Source organism: Rhinoraja longicauda, chromosome 4, assembly GCF_053455715.1.
Source record: "Rhinoraja longicauda isolate Sanriku21f chromosome 4, sRhiLon1.1, whole genome shotgun sequence".
Lineage (NCBI taxonomy): Eukaryota > Metazoa > Chordata > Chondrichthyes > Rajiformes > Arhynchobatidae > Rhinoraja > Rhinoraja longicauda.
Window position 1 is genome coordinate 55,171,539 of NC_135956.1, and position 20,001 is coordinate 55,191,539.

Below are 20,001 nucleotides of genomic sequence, written 5' to 3' on the forward strand. Positions count from 1 at the left end.
GACGACCGTTAGGTCACAACTGGAGAATTGTGTACAGTTCTGGTGCCTAGCTACAGGAAGGATGACATTAAGCTGGAAAGAGTGCAGAAGGATTCACAAGGATGCTACTGGGAATAGATGGCTTGAGTTATAAGGGGAGACTGGATAGGCTGGAGTTATTTTCCCCAGAGAGTCAGAGTCTGAGGGATGACCTTACATAAAATCATGACGGGCATAGATAAGATGATTGATCACAGTCTTTTTCCTGGGTAGGAAAGTCTAACATTGATGGTCATAGATTTAAGATAAGAGAGGAAAGATTTGACATTAACCTGAGAGGACACGTTTTTCACGCAGAAGGCAGTGAATATATGGAATGAGTTGCCTGAGGGAATTGTAGAGGCATGTACAATAGTTAGATGTGGGATGGGTCGAACACAGGCCAACAGGGCTTGGTCAGGTAGAAACCTTCATTGTAATGGATGAGTTGGTTCAAAGGCCAGTTGCAGTGCAATACAACTTCATGACTCTGTGATTCAGTGACACTTAATATTCAATGACTCCATGAGTCAGAGTTGACAGACACCAGTTTATTCTATGGTTTCCATGGAGGAAAGAGATGCCACAGAGGAAAGGAAGATTCACTTAAAGGAAGTCCCTACCTTGCCAGTCAGATCCTTGTGCCCAGGGAGCCAGGGCATTAGTCAGATCCATTATTCAAAGACCAGAAGAAGGTGCCTCCAGGTGTGAGAATCCCAAATCAATGGAGCAATATAGAAAATAATCTCATGACCTCACTAAATATGTTGAGTAAATGGACCAGTATTAGTGTAAATGGGTGCTTGATTGTCAAGGATGTGTAGGAAGGAACTGCAGATGCTGGTTTCAACCAAAGATAGACACAAAATACTGGAGTAACTCAGCGGGACAGGCAGCATCTCTGGAGAGAAGGAATGGGTGACATTTCGGGGTGGCCTATTCCTTCTTTCCAGAGATGCTGCCTGTCCCACTGAGTTAGTCCAGCATTTTGTGTATTTTGAGTTTGAGAGATTCTACTGAGAAGGTCTCCAAGAGAATGTCTGTTTCTCCTGACGAATAAAGACTTTTATATCAACCAGCTTTAGCCTGCGCGTGGCATGGCTCAGAAGTTACAACAGAACGTGCCATTCTGATTCCATTTTCTTTTTCTTCTATTATTAACTGGCTGTTTTTCATTGCTGCCTTGACGACTTGGTCTGCACCTTTCCACAGATATTCCCTCTTATTTTCTCCACTCCCATCATCCCATCTCCAGCCTCTCTGCAACGTAAACCAAACTTGTCTTGGTACTTTTCAAGTTTTGATGAAGTAGACCCTGTTTCTCTTCCCACAGGTGCTGGCTGACTCACATTTAAATTTTTTGTTTCATTTATATGAAACCTCTGCCCTTCATTTCTAGTCACGGGGAGGTAAGATCAGCTTTATCAAGCTCTGCCCTCCTGGATTCTAGTTTGCTTCCAGAGGGAAATTGTAAAATCTGTTAAAAATGACCTGACAGTGCAAAAAAAATTTGTTTAGTTTAGTTTAGAGATACAGCATGGAAACAGGCCCTTCAGCCCACCGAGTCTGTACCGACCAGTGATCACCTGTACACTAGTTGCCAAAATCAGTTCATAAAGGATTTGAACTTGTTTCCTGGTTTGTGTAATTTAATATTTCACAATTGAGTGTCTTTCCCTTTTCGAGTTTCAGGAGATGGAATTCAAAAGGCAAATGTTTATGCACGATTGTTCACGTGTACAAAACAAGAGAATCAGACCCTGCTGGATAAGGTAATCAGTGTGAAATAGCTCTACCATTCCAATAATTATGGCCTGCGGCCAGTTATCAACACATAGCGAGCGTTAACCAAAGTTAATGCAAAATTCCATCCTCTGTCATCAACCCCTCTTTTTATCGGATTAGCTTCTTCACTGTGCGTCTCTCCATATCCTGCATGTTTTAGCAGCTTACATGCTGTAACCTGGTGTGCACAAGGCCAAGTCTTGTACAGGCAGCTGGGGGTTCAACTCTTGGCCTGTTGGTGCAGTTGCTTTTCAATGTAATTTATCAAAAACAATCAATTGTCTTTCATTCATATTGACTACTGCACTTACCATCAGCAACACACATTTACAGTGCCCTCCATAATGTTTGGGACAAAGACCCATCGTTTATTTATTTGCCTCTGTACTCCACAATTTGAGATTTGTAATAGAAAAAATCACATGTGGTGCTGCACCACGGGAGGAAGGTCAGGCGCGGGGCATGCCGGGACGGGCGCCGGTCCTCCCGCTGGTCCTCCTGGGGGCAGGGCCGTTTTTACAGCATTATGGGCCCCCGGGCAAAGCAGTGTACTGGGGCCCCTGCCATTACTCTCCCCCACCCCCCTTTCCCTACCAGCCCCCCCCCTGTCGTGCCGGCGAAAAGCACTTACCGAAAAGCACTTAGCGATGGACTTAGGGTGCTACATTGGTGCGAAAAGCACTTACAGATCGCTGTGAGAAGCAAAATGTTGCGAAAAAAGCACTTATTGAACCTACATTTTTAAAGTAGTATTTATTTATTGCAAGTCACTTAACATACACAGATCAGTATGGGGCCCCTATGCTCGTGGGGCCCCGGGCAAGTGCCCATCAGGCCCATGCGTTAAGACGGCCCTGCCCGGGGGGGGGAGCACATTTATTAAAGTTTATTCGGTAAATGTTTTTAAAAAGTAACAAAAGTGGATTTATTCAGACCGTGGGGGAATGGTGAGTATGGTGGGCCTAAAATAGGCGCGCTATCGGGTACCGTTGTGTACACTTTTTTTCTGGATGAAAACCACAGAAACAAACAAACATCCGGCACAAAAGTACGACACCATCATACAGGAATTGGGGATCTAACAAGATGAGAGTTTTAGTAATATAAATAATGTGAATCAACTTCTTATTGCCTATTCTAGAAACTGTGGTGCAACAGCAGCTTTTTATGATCGGAAAAATTCCTACTGCTCTAGGCAGCCAGAACCTGGCAACCATGGTGTACATTTGCATGATTTGTAGCCTTTGGAAAGCATCAAATCTTGTTGACGAGCAAAATAGGGATATCCCAGCTGAATTTATTTTGGTTGCTGCATATTACTAGTAGCCAACCGAGGGAACTGTTCATATCATGCTCTGATCCAGGGTCTCGACCTAAATCGTCATCCATCCCTTTGCCTCTACAGATGCTCCTCAACACATTTTAGTTCATCCAACAGTTCTTTTTTTTTTACTCCGGATCCCAGCATCTGCAGTCGCTTGTGTCTTGACTTGTTGATATTCTTTGTTTGCTGAAAGGGAACATCATTCCTTGATAATTTCAGCCTGAGACTGAATTAGATTGAGAAGCCTGTAAAAAAGGGTGCTCTGTTAGTCTAAGATGGCAAAGGCCTTGGGAATGGTTGAGCATAACCAAAAGAATTAGGATGCACATTGGAGTAGTTAGAACATAGAACAGAACCAGACCAGGCCCATTGGCCCACGATGTCTGTTCGAGCATGATCCCAAGACCATCTCTAATCTACTGCACATAAGGTTATAAGGTCATAAGGTTGTAAGTGATAGGAGCAGAATTAGGCCATTCAGCCCATCAGGCCTACTCAGGCATTCAATCATGCCTGATCTATCTCTCCCTCTTAACCACATTCTCCTACCTTCTCCCCACTACCCATGATACCCATACTAATCAAGACTCTATCTATCTCTGCCTTAAAAATATCCATTGAGTTGGCCTCCACTGCCTTCTGTGGTAAAGAATTCTAGAGATTCACCACCCTCCGACTAAAGAAATTCCTCCTCCTTCCTAAAGGAACGTCCTTTAATTCTGAGGCTATGACCTCTAGTCCTAGACTCTCCCACTAGTGGAAATATCCTCTCCACATCCATTCTATCCAAGTCTTTCACTATTTGCTATGATTCAATGAGGTCCCCCCTCACAATCTCCAGCGAGTACAGGCCCAGTGCCGTCAAACACTCATCAAATGTTAACCCACTCATTCCTGGGATCATTCTTGTAAACCTCCTCTGGGCCCTCTCCAGGGCCAGCATATCCTTCAAGATGCTGCCTGTCCCGTTGGGTTATTCCAGCATTTTGTGACTATGCAGCATATCCTTCCTCAGATATGGTGCCGAAAATTGCTCACACTACTCTAAATGCGGCGTGACCAGCGCCTTATAGAGCCTCAGCATTACATCCCTGTTTTTGAATTCTAGCCCTCTTGAAATAAATGCTAGCATTGCGTTTGCCTTCTTTACTACCGATTCGACTTGCTGATTAACTTTTTGGGAATCCTGCACCAGCACTCCCAAGTCCCTTTGCACCTCCGATTTCTGGATTCTGGATTCTGGATTTTCTCCCACTTTGAAAATAGTCTACGCCTATATTCCTACTACTAAAATGCATGACTCCACACTTTGCTACACTACCACTTCTCTGCCCACTCTCCCAACCTATCCAAGTCCTTCTGCAGAGTCCCTGCTTTTTCTACACTGCCTGCCCCTCCACCTATTTTCATATCATCTACAAACTTGGCCACAAAGCCTTCAATCCCCTCATCCAAATCATTAATATATGTGAAGTGTAGCGGCCCCAGCGCCGAGCCCTGCGGAACTCCGCTGTCAGTCTGTCACTGGCTGCCAACCAGAAAAAGCCCCCTTTATTGCCACTCTTTGCCTTCTGCCATCCAGCCAACTTGCTATCCATGCTAGTATCTGCCCTTTGATACCATAGGTTCTCATCTTACTTAGCAGCCTCGTGTGCAGCACCTTATCAAAGGCTTTCTGAAAATCTAAGTAAATTTCCCACACTTCTGCACTTTTCCTTTCTTTTATTGGCTGCTCTCTTCCTGAGTCCATCAAACACCTGCTTTATAAATGCTCCACTTTCTCTTGAAAAACGCTCTGAGATTTTCCTCAGAGCAGGTAATATTGACAATGTTCCAGATTATTCAACTAGTTGCTGTTGGCAACAAAAATGGCTTATTTTTTTACTGAAACAAGCCCTGGCTTTATGAAATGTTGAACAAGTTTGTTTATCCATGCCAAGCAGAAGGACATTGTGAACATTTGGAAGAGCTTTACAAACCTGACTACTTGCACATTGTCAAAAGTTTTCATTTTGGAACAGGGGATCAGCTCCAAGATGAGATCAGATGTGAATTTATTATAGCCATAAAAAGCTTTCAACACAATACCGTTCTGATCGTTGGGGAATGAAATGTAGAACATGGGGGAGGGATAATGAGTGGAAGGGAAAGGGGGGAAGAGAAAGGAAAATAGAGGACTCAGAGTAGGAAGGGTGGGGGATGTCCGGATGGAGGAAGGAACTGAATGACGGAGGCAGGGGGAGTGGAAAGAAATGTGTGTGCACTGATGGGGTTGGGGAAAGAACTGGGCAGATGAAAAGGAAGTGGAATTGCATTCAGTGCTTTCGTTGTGGCCTCTACATCGGCGAGACCAAGTGTCAACTGGGCAACTGTTTTTCGCCTCCATCTTCCAGGATCAGCTGGATCTCCCGGTTGCAAACTATTTCAATTCCTCTTCCCATTCTCATACTGACCTTTCTAGCCTCAGTCCCTTCCATTGCCAGAGAGTGGCCACACCGCAACCTGGAAGAACAACACATCATATTTCACTTGCATAGCCTAGAGCCCAATAGCATGAACATTGAGTTCTCCCATTCTGTCACTCAGTTCCTTCTTTGATCCACAAATCTCTCACTCTCCCTATGCTGAGTTGCCTATTTTCCTTTCTCTTTCCCCCTTTCCCTTTCTCCCAATATCCCTCTCTCTGGATCTACATTTCATTCCTCATTTTCCTTCCTTACCAGATTTCACATTAGCACCCTTTTGTCTGCACTTCACCACCAGCCTTGGTTACCATCTCCATCGAAACCAACCACCCCTTCTCACTAGCATGCTCCTTTCACCCTCTCTCATGTACCCAGTTCAGCCCCACCCCCACAGCACGCATACCTTTCTTTCCACGCTCCCTGTCGCATCACCTAGTTCCTTCCTCCATCCATTCATCTCCTGCCCCTTGGACTACCCTTTTATTCAGGAGTTGAGTGCCATTTAGATGATGTCCTCATCTCAACACAAAATGGACAGATCCATGTGGAGATACCGAAAGAAGTCACTGGAAACGCATGTAGTACCTATTAAATATACAGAAATGTGAATTGTATCTGGAGTCTGTAGAACACCAATGTCAAAGTGCAGACACAAATGCCTATATAATAACCAGGGAAAAATTGGCACAGTCAAACTCCCACAACTTCTAAGAACATATCAGAACTCAGATTGTTTTGCGGTTTAGTGAATTACAACAGTAAATTCATGCCAAATGTGTTGTATTAATTGAATAAACTATTAAGGAAAGATGTTCGATAGACTTGTACAACTGATCATGACAAAACATTCAACTTGTATTAAAGTCAACTTGTTGAGATCGTGTCAGGGTATTTAAGGAATAAATATAGACACAAAGTGCTGGAGTAACTCAACGGGTCAGGCAGCATCTCTGGAGAAAAAGGATGGGTGACATTTTGGGATGGGCTAATCTCTCATGGGTTAGATAATGCTGAAGAGAGATCTATTGCATTTGCACCTTGCACCTTGAGATGAAGTAGGCTAAAATAAATAAAAACAATCCTGAACTTTTGAGGTGAGATAGTTCCCTGAGTTTTATACCTACTGATAAATCCCCTGAATCCCAAATCAGTATTTTCCATGTTGACTAAGACATTTAGTACAGAATATCAATACTTTGTGAGAATTCTGATGCTACAAAGTTACTGAACCCAGTACAAAGTACATCAAGTAGGGAAGAAATATTTTAGTTCTTATACTTAGAAGAGATGCCTATCATTACAGATGATATTCGCAGGAGACAACCACATGAGATTTAATTTTATCCAGGATATATATGGCTACATTGGCAAGCCTCGGGCAGCTCACGTCAGATTCATATAATTATCTCCACTCATATTTTCTTCAGAAGAGTGAGTTGTCAGTTGTCAAAGATTAAGTCAGATGGGGAGCTGGAAGAGTGATTCCAGAGACAACATATCTTTGACCTATTTGATTGTAGCTATCTGTAAAAGCTTGGGTTAGGGGGAGGCATGTCTTTCTGCTGACCGGTCAGCACGCAACAAAAGCTTTTCACTGTACCTTGGTACTCATGATAATAAAGTAAACTCAACTCAACACAACTCAGTGGCAAAGTTGGTCGAGCTACTACCTCACAGTTCCAATGACTTAGTTCAATTGTGCCCTCTGGGTGAGTTTGTTTACCATTTGATCATGTGCGTTTCGTTCAGGTCCTCTCGCTTCCCAAGATTGTGCAGGTTGGAGGGTTAATTGACTGTAATTCCAAATTACCCCTAATGTGTAGGTGAGCAGCAGAATCTCTGGAGAGTTGGTGGAAGTGTGGGGAGAATAAAATGGGATTAATGTAATTGCTGAGTATGTGGACTCAGTGGGCTGAAGAGTCTGTATTCCACCTATATAAATCTAAGACTTGAGGATAGACAAGATAGAATCTTCTTTGTGTCTTCCTGTCCCACATGCAGGTCAGTAAGCAAAATGCTATCATTAACTCCTTTGCACCCTCGTGAATGGTCTTCCAGATTATAAATTCTGCAGAGTTGAAAGAACAATAACTGTTCATAATGATTGTTCACCAAAGTATGATAGCATTACACAGGCTTTCAGAGAAATTTATCAGATTACAGACTATGGTTTTATGCAGCACAATTTGTGCCAATGTATAAATAAAAATAGTGTAAAAATAGATACAATGATGAGATCTTTAGCATTTATCTCAGAATCCAGACAATAACCATATAACCATATAACAATTACAGCATGGAAACAGGCCCTTTCGGCCCTACCAGTCCACGCCGACCACGTTCTCTGACCTAGTCTCATCTACCTGCTCTCAGACCATAACCCTCCAATCCCCTCCCATCCATATACCTATCCAATTTACTCTTAAAAAATAAAATCGAGCCTGCCTCCACCACTTCCGCCGGAAGCTCATTCCACACAGCCACCACCCTCTGAGTAAAGAAGTTACCCCTCATGTTACCCCTAAACTTTTGTCCCTTAATTCTGAAGTTATGTCCCCTTGTTGGAATCTTCCCCACTCTCAAAGGGAAAAGCCTACCCACGTCAACTCTGTCCGTCCCTCTTAAAATTTTAAAAACCTCTATCAACTCAATAACTAGAATAAGAGAATGAAAAGTATGTAAAACATATCACCACACCACCTTGCTTCTATCGGAACAGCTGAATACACAGTGCAAATTGTTAAACATGCCCTTTTTACGCAAATGTTAGATCACAAGATGGCATGTTTTCTGATAACATCGAAACTCTCCTTACACCACTGCTGTTGAATACTGGTTGAGCTGTCTCTCATAATGTGGAATTGTTGAAGTCAAATTTGGCATGCTCAGTGGAAGGAAAAACAAAAACAGAAAGAGTCAGAATACAAGTCACATTCGGGAAAGAATTCTGAAATTGAACCAGAAGGTTAGAGTGAAATAACCACCACCACAAGAGACAGCAGTGGGAAGAATTATAAAAATATATGGTCAGCAATCATAGAAACAAAGAAATCCAGATGCTGGTTAATACACAAAAGGACACGGAGTAACTCAGCAGGTCAGACAGCATCACTGAACGTGTTCTCCAGAGATGCTACCTGACCTTCTGGGTTACTCAGCACTTTGTGTCCTTATGGTCTTCAATTATATTTGATCAAAACACCAGGTAGAGGTAAAGTTAGGTTTCTAATGGATTTCACCAGTTGAGGTTGAAGAAGATATAAATTGATGTGAATCAAACTATTTTGTTGAGTCAGATAATCTAGTTGCCAGAGATATTTGAGCAGTTAACAACATAGGCAACACCAGAAAATAACCAATCATAGAGTCATGTAGCATGGAAATAGGCCCTTTGGCCCAACTCCTCCATGCCAACTAACATTGCCCATTTAAGCTAGTCGAGGTATGTCCACTTTGAAGAAGTTCTCCTCCTCTCTTCGACCCATTCCTCCTCTCCCGAGATGCTGCCTGACCTGCTGAGTTACTCCAGCATTTTGTGAATAAACCCATTTGCCTGTGTTTGGTCCATATCACTCGAAATCTTTCCTGTCAAATTGTCTTTTAAACTGCCTCAACTACCTCCTTTGGCATCTTATTCTGTGTACCCACCACCCTTTGAGTGAAAATGTTGCCCCTCAGGTTTCTATTAAATCTTTCCTCTCTCGCTTAAACCTATGTCCTCTTGTTCTTGGTTCCCTCACTCTGGGTAAAATACTCTGTGCATTCACCCTCTATAAGAAGTGTATTATACACCTCCATCCACTGCCCAACCTTCATCAATCTCTTCTGTTAACTCCTCAAAACATTCAGCCATGTTAGTGAGACAAGACGCTTAGTTAGTGAGACATAACCCTCCCTGGATTTGTCTCTATTTCCAGTTATTGTCTGGATTCTCAAATAGATGCTAAAGATGCCATGAGCTTGCCAACATTTATCCTTCAAATTCCATTTAAAAAATAATAGTTGTAGTTATTAACATCATTGTTGTCTCTTAGAGCTTGTTGTACATTGGTTGTCTGTTGTATTTTCTGCATTCCGATGGTTCTCACATTTCAATCATGCTTCATTGAGCATGTTAGAGCACCCTGTGGTTGTTAAGAGTGCTATTTAAATGTAGTCCCTTTCTTTATACCAATGTCCATTTTTCGCAAGTAAGTTAACAAAGATGTTTCCTGACCAAGCACACAATGTGCCAACTGGACACTGGTGAATTATTAACATGCTAGCTGGAAAACTAACTATAATTCCTGCCAGATAATGAACAAGGGAGACAAAATGATGATAGGAGAGATTGCAATTTTTTTTAGTGAAGAGTTAGTTTGATGGGTCAAGATTTTTTCCCTTTCTACCCTCTCGAAGTTTCCTTTCCTCAAACGATGATTTCAGAAATGGCAGCCACTATGTTGAGAAACAACTATAAAACATTTATTTTTTGTTACTGAGAAAGGTATACTTTACCTAAAATTCTCAGATACAGTTGAAATAATCTTAGAGCTATTATGGAAAGTTTAATGGATTATGTGTAGTCATCATTTTGAAAACTTTTAACAATTCCCTTTGCCACTCTTGCAAAAAAAAAAACCTGATGATTATCTTGAAAGACCACAAAAAGTAGTAAAAAAACAATGTTTCCTATACCATGCTGGATAGATGTAAGGCAAGCATGCTTGTCAGTAATTTTTCTAGGGCTATTTAGTGAGTTAGAAGGTCAGCCAGCACAAAAATACAAGTTCAGCCTCCAAAGCCAAACAAGCCCCTTTTATTGTGACAGAGAAGTGCTCTGTTTCCCAGGAAGTTTTAGAAATGACTAAATCTGCTCTTGGCTGATTGTGAAAATATAAGTATTGTTGGAAGTTGTGAAGTTTCTGCCCTGCATTGCCCTCTCTTCCCAGCTGGAAGGGGTTATTTGGAGTTGAGCACCCTCATGGGAAGGGAAAACTGGGAACAATTGAGTGGGAAATCAAAAATTAATAAACTATTGATGGTATTTAAAGATTTGCAATGTAGAAATTGCAGACTAACTTTGTTTTGATAGGTTCTGCCAATTTCCCATGGATTCCTTTGATAAATAATGTAGTTGTATTCCAGTTTCCCGAGCCCCATTGCTTTTTCGGCCAATTGTGCTATATTCAGTCATTAGCAGATATCATATGTGAATTAACCTTAGCCCTCCTGCAACATTCCCACCAGTGTACTTGTGCTGAATCAAACTTTAATCAAACTAAACATAATCCTGAATGCATAGTCGCAAATCTCAGCTGGACTGCAACTGTTGTTTGGGCGCTGGGGATTGGTTCCCTTATGATGACTGACGTACATGTGTGTTTGTAGTGCTGTAGCAGGAGCCATGAAGGGAAGGGTGTTATTGCATGTAATGCAAACGGCCACCAAAAACATGGAGGGTCATGACTTCAAATCTTATGCAACATTGATTTGACCCCACCTCTGCCAAAATGGAGCATAATACTGCAGCCTATGTACTAAACATGCACAGCTGAGTATTTGTTTTGATACTGCTCCAGCCAGGGCTACGGGAATCATCGGGGTTTTGAGTGTTGCTTAATTCCCAGTGCCTGCACTTTAATAGAATGCCAGGTTACTGATTTCTTCATTTCTTTTATGCTGTTAAAACCTGCAGGCTGATGCTCAAGCGGTTTGCCTCCAGGCATGGGCAGGTAGACGATGTGTATGAATGGAACTGCAGATGCTGGTTGAAACCGAAGATAGACACAAAATGCTGGAGTAACTCAGCGAGACAGGCAGCATCTCTGGTAAAAAGGAATGGATGACCTTTCAGGTCGAGACCCTTCTTCAGACTGAAGAACTTCTTCAAGTACGCAATGTTCTATTCAGCCAGTCCTGTGACAGGGAGAATGAGCAGAGGGCATTAAGAACAGCACAAGCTGCTCAAAGAGGGCCAAGGAGGAGAAAGATGAGGAGCTTTGCATCTTGAAGGGATCTACACTACTTCCATTCTGGTTTCCTTTGCACAAGAATGTGAGACGCTGCAGATAGTGGGGTACTCAGTCTAGTCCATCAAGGGCATAACCCTCCCCACCATCAAAAGCATCAACATGAGATGGTGTACAAGCATCAACAGGTACCTTCCCCTGCAACCACAGAAGATGCTTCCTCCCTCGACTCAGTCCAGGGACCCCAACAGTCCTTTCAGGTGAGACAGAAGTTCACTTGCACCTCCTCCATAGAAACATAGAAACATAGAAAATAGGTGCAGGAGGAGGCCATTCAGCCCTTCGAACCATTCATTGTGATCATGGCTGATCATCCACAATCAGTAACCTGTGCCTGCCATCTCCCCATATCCCTTGATTCCACTAGCCCCCAGAGCTCTATCTAACAAAACAAATCATCCAGTGATTTGGCCTCCACTGCCCTCTGTGGCAGAGAATTCCACAAATTCACAACTCTCTGGGTGAAAAAGTTCCTTCTCACCTCAGTTTTAAATGACCTCCCCTTTATTCTAAGACTGTGGCCCCTGGTTCTGGACTCGCCCAACATTGGGAACATTTTTCCTGCATCTAGCTTGTCCAGTCTTTTTATAATTTTACATGTCTCGATAAGATCCCCTCTCATCCTTCTAAACTCCAGTGGATACAAGCCTAGTCTTTTCAATATTTCCTCATATGACAGTCCCACCATCCCAGGGATCAATCTCATGAACCTACGCTGCACTGCCTCAATTACAAGGATGTCCTTCCTCAAATTAGGAGACCAAAACTGTACACAATACTCCAGATGTAGTCTTAACAGGGCCCTATACAAATGCAGAACCTCTTTAGTCCTATACTGAAATCCTCTTGTTATGAAGGCCAACATGCCATTAGCTTTCTTCACTGCCTGCTGTAGCTGCATGCCAACGTTCAGTGACTGGTGTACAAGGACACCTAGGTCTCGCGGCACTTCCCCCTTACTTAACCTGACACCATTGAGATAATAATCTGCCTCTTTGCTTTTGCCGCCAAAGTGGATAACCTCACACTTATCTATCCTCATGATCCAACCTCATCTACCGTATCTGCTGTTCCAGGTGTGGATTCCTATATATCAGCGAGACCAAGCGTAGACTCGGCGATCCTTTGGCTGAACACTTTCGCTCAGTCTGCCTTGACCTGCATGGTCTCCCGGTTGCCAAACACTTTAACTCCCATTAACTCTTATTAACTCACTCTTCCCATACTGACCTTTCTGTCCTGGGCCTCCTCCATTGCCTGAGTAGGCCAAACATAAATTGGAGGAACAGCATCTCATATTTTGCTTAGGCAGCATAAAACCCAGTTAATGAGTATGAATATTGATTTCTCTAACTTCAAGTAACCCTTGCATCCCCTCTCTCTCCATCCTTCCCCCACCTTAGTTGTTGTACTAGTTTTACTGTCGTCCTGTTGAATCCCTCTATCTCTATATTCATTATCACCTATCCCACAGCCAACAATGGCCTATTGTGTGCCTTACATTTTCTTGATTATCATTGTCTTTTGCATTACTTCGATTCATTTCTCCTAAGTATCGTCTATATTTCTCATTCCCCTTTTCCTGACTCTCAGTCTGAAGAAGGGTCTCGACATCATCTCCAAAAACAGAACCCTGGAAAAATAAATTACTGCAGAAACAAAAGAGCTAACAAAGCCCCTTGTTGATTCTGAGCAAGTTCTCAATTTTATATTACCTTCTTCCTGCTCAATAATAAGAATTTGTTGGGAGGTTGGAATGACTAATGTCAAGGCCCTTGAGAGACAAAACCAACTTTTAGAAAATGCTTCTACCTACACAATTCAGGACATTTGGACATGTTGGATGAAAGGCCATCACCTTCCAAAACAGATCTTGCACATGGACTGAGTCAGGGCAAGAGATTACTTATTCTTCAGAAAGAGCAAGGGAAAGAAAGGCTAGAAGGAAAGGCCAGAGAAAGAACAGCTTTGCTCGGCAAATATCAGTCTCAAGGAACTCAGGCAAGTTCCTCAGGACACAGACTCCTGGTGATTTCTGACAAGATCAGTTTGCAGCAGCTCCATTCATAACTGGCAAAGTTGTCACAGGTTGTACATGATAGGCCATATATCAGCTATCCTGATTACAGACTTCCTATACTTACAAGGTGACGTAAGGATTCAGACATCAGTCGAAGATAGATCTGTTGCAATATCCTAATTGATGGACCATCAACTAAATTTGATTGGTATGGGCTGCTCTAGCTGCAATCCAACGCTCCATCCCAACAGTGGAAGATTTCAATGATGAAGTGACAGGGATGTGCCAACCCTGGGTACATTTAAGTGATGTGCATGTGCGACAGTGTTGCCAGTCTTTGACACCTCAAACCATAGGAAGTTTCAGTGTACTGAGTCCTTCATCTTCATGCACTTCACAAATGTGTATCACTGAAGAACAAAAATGGAGGAAACAAAATAAAAAAGTTGCCAAAGAGGTTAACATGAGGAAGTGGATAATGTGGATCAATTGAAAGGGAATTCCCTCTAAAATTCATCTTTGATCAATTCCCCCAATTATTTTATTTATTCTAGATTCCTTTAAGCTTGCAGCCTCCCTTTGTACCTGCACAGACTCTTTTTTGGGTCCATGCTCAGTATGTAGCCTGAACTCCTGACAATTATGATGTATTGTCATCATGAAGGATTTCTGGGGTGAACAGGCAATGGTATGGTACTGTAGAGAAAAATAATGATTGGGTGGTAATAAGATAAACTGCAGAAAGAACTAAGTGGGTTAAGCATCTAGGGATATGTCAATGTTTTGGACCAAGACCCTGAGACCCTGCAGCACTCTAGGGGAAGGGAGAGTAGGGGGTGCGGGGCGGGGAGGTGGGTGGAGGGGGGTGGGAGGAGAGGAAAGATGGGCATTATATAGAAGAATGAGATGATAGGTGAATCTGGATGATGAGAGGGGGGGGGAGGGGTGGAGGGGGGGGGAGGGGTGGAGGGGGGGAGAGGGGTGGAGGGGGGGGGGAGGGGTGGAGGGGGGTGGAGCCAGGTGCAGAAAGGATGGGAAACAAAGAGAGGGAGAAGCTGGGATGAAGAATGAGAGTGGGTTACCTGAAATTCAAAATATTAGATTTTATCCGACCGCACTCGGACTTCAGATGCCTTGTCTAAAGATTCAGAGGTATGACCTCAAAACCTGCACAGTGGCTTAGGAATATCACGCATACTGAGTAAAACACGAGTAAGAACCTAATAGTTGCATTCACAAAGTTGCCAGTTTATTGCAAAAACCCGACTAATAAACTAGAGAGGTGGAATCTGGCTTATTTTCCTGGATTAGCCCTCCCGTGACTTTGAAGCCCAGAAATGATGTTTAATTTTTTTGCCGACCTGAGAAAATTGCCAAGTGAGCAAGGCCATGTGCAGATAAGCAAAAAAATCAGCCCTACCAGTGAAAGGTCTTTGCACTGACCCCCATCCGGTGGTACACCACACCTCTCTCAGAATGAAAATGATGCTGCCTTTTGTAGGTGCTGCTGCTTCTTTTCTTACATATAAGTAATCAAGTGATTTGAAAGACGTTTGAAACGTAAAAAAAGACTGATAAATCCTTCCATTGACTTGTGTAGGAAGGAACTGCAGATGCTGGTTTAAACCGAAGACAGACACTGAAGAAGGGTCTCGACCCGAAACATCACATATTCCTTTTCTCCAGAGATGCTGTCTGACCCGCTGAGTTACTCCAGCTTTTTGTGTCTATATTCCATTGACTTAATTGTCTTTGCTCACAAGTGGTTTTAGCTATTGATTTTAGTTCAGAGGCAGGGCTTTGACCCAAAACATTGACCATTCATTTCCCCCACGAATGCTGCTCAACCTGCTGAATCCCTCCAGCAAATTGCTTGTTGTTCCCGATTCCAGCTTCTGCAGTCTCTTGTGTCTTTCTCTGCTACGGTTGGCATGACCTGCTGAGAGACATTGCAGCACCGTCTCTGGTGCAAATGGGAATGGCAGGCAAGGTAAAAGAAGTGAAACATTGCCATCTATGGGCAACTAATGTATTGCATTCCCCAACCATACGATAGTCCTCACACCCCCTCCTCTCTGAACACCCACCATCCCCCCACCAGATCTCGCCTCGGCTTTTGTTCCACTGCCTGGCCCTCCTATGACCCCAACCCCCACCATTGTCGTGTCTTCACTATCCCCCCTGATCTCCCCCTTTCTGATACGGAACGGTCTGTCCTAAACAGAGGGCTCGCCTTTGTTTCCCTCCACCCCCACCTCAACGGGTTTTGGGTCCGCCACGACGTAGAGCTTTTCTTCCATCGCCTCCGCCTCCATGCCTTTTCCTATGGGAAGGAGTCCTCACCACCCAGTGATGACACCTTCTCCTGTTTCCACCGGTCCCCCTCCTCTTGGACTCCCCAGAAGGGCCTTCTACTCTCTCTAGACCTCGTTATTTCTAACAGCCGGCATGACATCAACCGTCTCTAACTGTTTCACTCCCCTTACTTACTCCAACCTCACCCCCTCTGAACATACAGCCCTCCGCTCACTCTGCAGCAACCCTGACATTATAATCAAACCTGCCGACAAGGGAGGTGCCGTGGCAGTCTGGCGCACTGACCTCTACTGGGCTGAGGCCAGGCGACAACTCTCAGACACCTCCTCCTACTTGTCCTTGGACCATGATCCCACAGATGAGCACCAGGACTTAATCTCAAACATCATAACTGATTTCATCTCTTCTGGCTGTCTGCCTCCCACAGCATCCAACCTTATCATTTCCCAGCCCCACAGAGCCCGTTTCTACCTTCTCCCCAAAATCCACAAACACAACTGCCCTGGCAGACCCATTGTTTCTGCCTGCTCCTGTCCCATGGAAATGATTTCCACGTACCTCTACTCCATCCTATCCCCCCTGGTCCAATCTCTCCCGACCTATGTCCAAGATACCTCTCATGCCCTTCGTCTCTTAATGACTTCTGCTTTCCGAGCCCCCACTCGCACATCTTTACTATGGACCTTCAATCACTCTACACCTCCATCCCCACCAGGAAGGCCTTAAAACCCATTGTTTCTTCCTCGACCGCAGAACCATCCAATTACCTCTACCAACACTCTACTCCACCTAGCAGAGCTGGTCCTCATCCTCAACAACTTCTCCTTGGACTCCTCCCACTTCCTCCAAGTCCAAGGTGCAGCTATGGGCACCCACATGGGCCCCAGGTATGCCTGCCTCTTTTGTCAGGTACGTTGAACAATCCCTGTTCAAGGCGTACACTGGCCCTATCCCCAAACTCTATCTCCATTACATTGATGACTGCATCAGTGCTACCTCTTGCACCCATGCAGAACTCATGGACTTCATCAATTTCACCACAATTTTCATCCTGCACTCAAATTTACTTGGACCATCCCCTTTCTTGATCTGAGTCTCCATCACAAGAAATAGTCTATTGACTGATGTCTATTACAAACCCACTGACTCCCACAACTATCTCGACTACACATTTTCCCATCCTGCTTCCTGCAAAGACTGTCCCCTACTCCCAATTCCTCCGTCTACGCCTCATCTGCGCCTGAGATGAGGTGTTCCATACTAGAAAATCTGAGATGTCCTCATTCTTTAGAGAACGGGGTTCTCCTCTCCTTTCAAAAATGAGGCCCTCACTCATGCCTCCTCGGTACCCTGCAGCTACGCCCTTGCTCCCCCTCCCCCTAGTCCTAACAGAAACAGAGCCCCCTCGTCCTTACCTTCCAACCCATCAGCCGTCGCATCCAAAATATCCGCCACATCCAATGGGATCCCACCACTAGCCACATTTTCCCATCTCCACCCCTTTCCGCCTTCAGCAGAGACCATCCCTCCGCAACTCCCTGGTTAACTCATCCCTTCCCACCCAAACCACCCCCTCCCCAGGTACCTTCCCCTGCAACCACAAAAGATGCAACATCTGTCGCTATACCTCCTCCCTCGACTCTGTCCAGGGACCCCGACAGTCCTTTCAGGTGAGGCAGAGGTTCACTTGCACCCCCTCCAACCTCATCGACTGTATCCAATTGTTGGCCAAAGGGCCTGTTCCTGTGCTGTACTGTTCTACATTCAAACAGGAATGACATGTACAACTGCTCACTTTTAGGTGATTGTCTCAATGCAAATTGGACTACTGCAAGCGGACTTCATGCAAAGTTTCCACTTGTGGGAGAGTCTAGTGCTAGCGGTCATAGCCTCAGAATTAAAGGGTGTTCCTTTAGGAAGATGAGGAGGAATTTCTTTAGTCAGAGGGTGGTGAATCTGTGGAATTCTTTGCCACAGAAGGCTGTGGAGACCAAGTCAATGGATATTATTAAAGCTGAGATAGATAGATTTGTGATTAGTACAGGTGTCAGAGGTTATGGGGAAAAGGCAGGAGAATGGGTTTAGGAGGGAAAGATAGATCAACCCTGATTGAATGGCAGAATAGATTTGATGGGCCGAATGGCCTAATTCTTATCCTATCACTTATGACCTTATGAAAAACAAGAATTTCGAGGTATGCCCTGTTTCTTTTCCCAGTCCCCACACCATAAATTCCTGGCTGCTTCTACAATCGAGATCGAAGTACCTTAATTACGGTTTTAACTAAATTGCAGATACTGCACTATAAAGCCTAAACCAGAAATATTTACGCATGGACCATCAGTACTGAATGTTAGAAGACACAAAGTGCTGGAGTAGCTCAATAGGTCAGACAGTATCTCTGGAGAACATGGATAGGTGATGTTTTGGGTTGTGACCTTTCCACAGTCTGAAGAAAGGCCCCGATCCAAAACTTCACCTATCCCCGACCTCCTGAGATGCTGCTTGACCCGCTGAGTTGCTCCACCACTTTGTGTCTTCATTTGTAAGCCAGCAGCTGGAGTTCCTTGTTTCTACTTCGTGCTGAGTGTGAGCCTGGTCAATTCCCACACATGTTAGCTCTCACAGACTGGGATCAGTTATAAGAGAGAGGGGTGGAATAGAAAGAGCAGCTAGGGCATGAGGGTGAAGGGTGAAGAACGTGGAAGGATTAGGGCACATTGTCCTGGCAGGTTTCCAAGATCAGGTGAAATGAGGGGTGCAATGAACTGTCTTCAGGGAGTCAGGTGAGGGCAGTCAATGGGCCAATCTCTACTCCAAGTGCTGGATCAGGACAAATGTTGGATTTATCTCCTCACCCCCAAGCCTGGGTGTGAGAGGGAGCAAAGCCCAATTACTCATTTCTCTTCATCACATTAAAAAGATATTTAAAATCAAAGCAGCTTTGTACATAAAATGGAAGATTTTTTAATTGTATTGTCCAGTTCCCACCTCTGATGTCTGATTTTAAATCAATGAAAAATGGCCTTAAAAAGCTATTATTTTACTCGATTCATCATTGCACCTTAGTATCATCCAAAATAAACATTGTTGCTATCACAGAACTAGTGTGGTGATCACTTCTCCATGTATCTATTCTTCATATTGCATTCCAATGCAGCTAGGTGTCAAAGGAAGTATCGTAGCATATCATTATCCAACCTTCATTTAGTGCTAGTCGCTGGTCAGGTTTTGACTTCTTACGTATGTTCAGCACATAAAGTCTGTCAAATTGTACTTACCAGATCACTGCACTCACAAAATGTGCTTAATTAGACAATCTCTGCAAGTGACCCGTTGCAAAACACCCATTCTCACTGCTTCGACCTGGAGAGTTTAGTTGGTGTGGTGGGGTGAAGGGTTCAGCTTCATGTAAATTGATTTTTAAACCTGTGTTATAGTTTGCAACACTTGATTCATGTTGGTTACAGGTTTTAAATTCCTCAGATCTTTTGCACTGGTTCGGACAATTTTACCTACATCGTGCAGGTAATGAAACTGTCAAACTTTATTTGCCAGAGGACCCTCTTGGGAGACCTGTATGGAATGTAGACAGTGTCTCTGATCCTTCCTGCGATATAAACAAGATGGTCTTTCTTGTTTCTTTTTGTGAAAAATAGCCATTCCTGCTTCAGGCTACAGCAAGAGCCTGGGTCAGGAGGTTATCTGCAATGAAGATCAATGGAAGCAGGATATAACAAGCACAGGCAAGCAACAGATGAACCAGTCACTGAGTTCCAGGAGAGATATTCTTGAGTTCGCATCTAGGCTTTGTGAGCACAGAGAATGTCTCGGGTGGTCCTGAGAGTAAAGGAAAATTAAATGAGTTTCCATTGAATATGACCAGTGAAATAAATCCCTCATTATGCTGTCTCTGCATCTACATTTAAGGCAAAACTTTTAATTTATTGTTTACAATGTTTATGGATATGTTTAATCAACCCGAGGCACACGAAACCAGGGGTATATTAATTTGAACCATTGTCGAAATGTTGCTCAACAACTGTTTAAGCTCACGGAGTA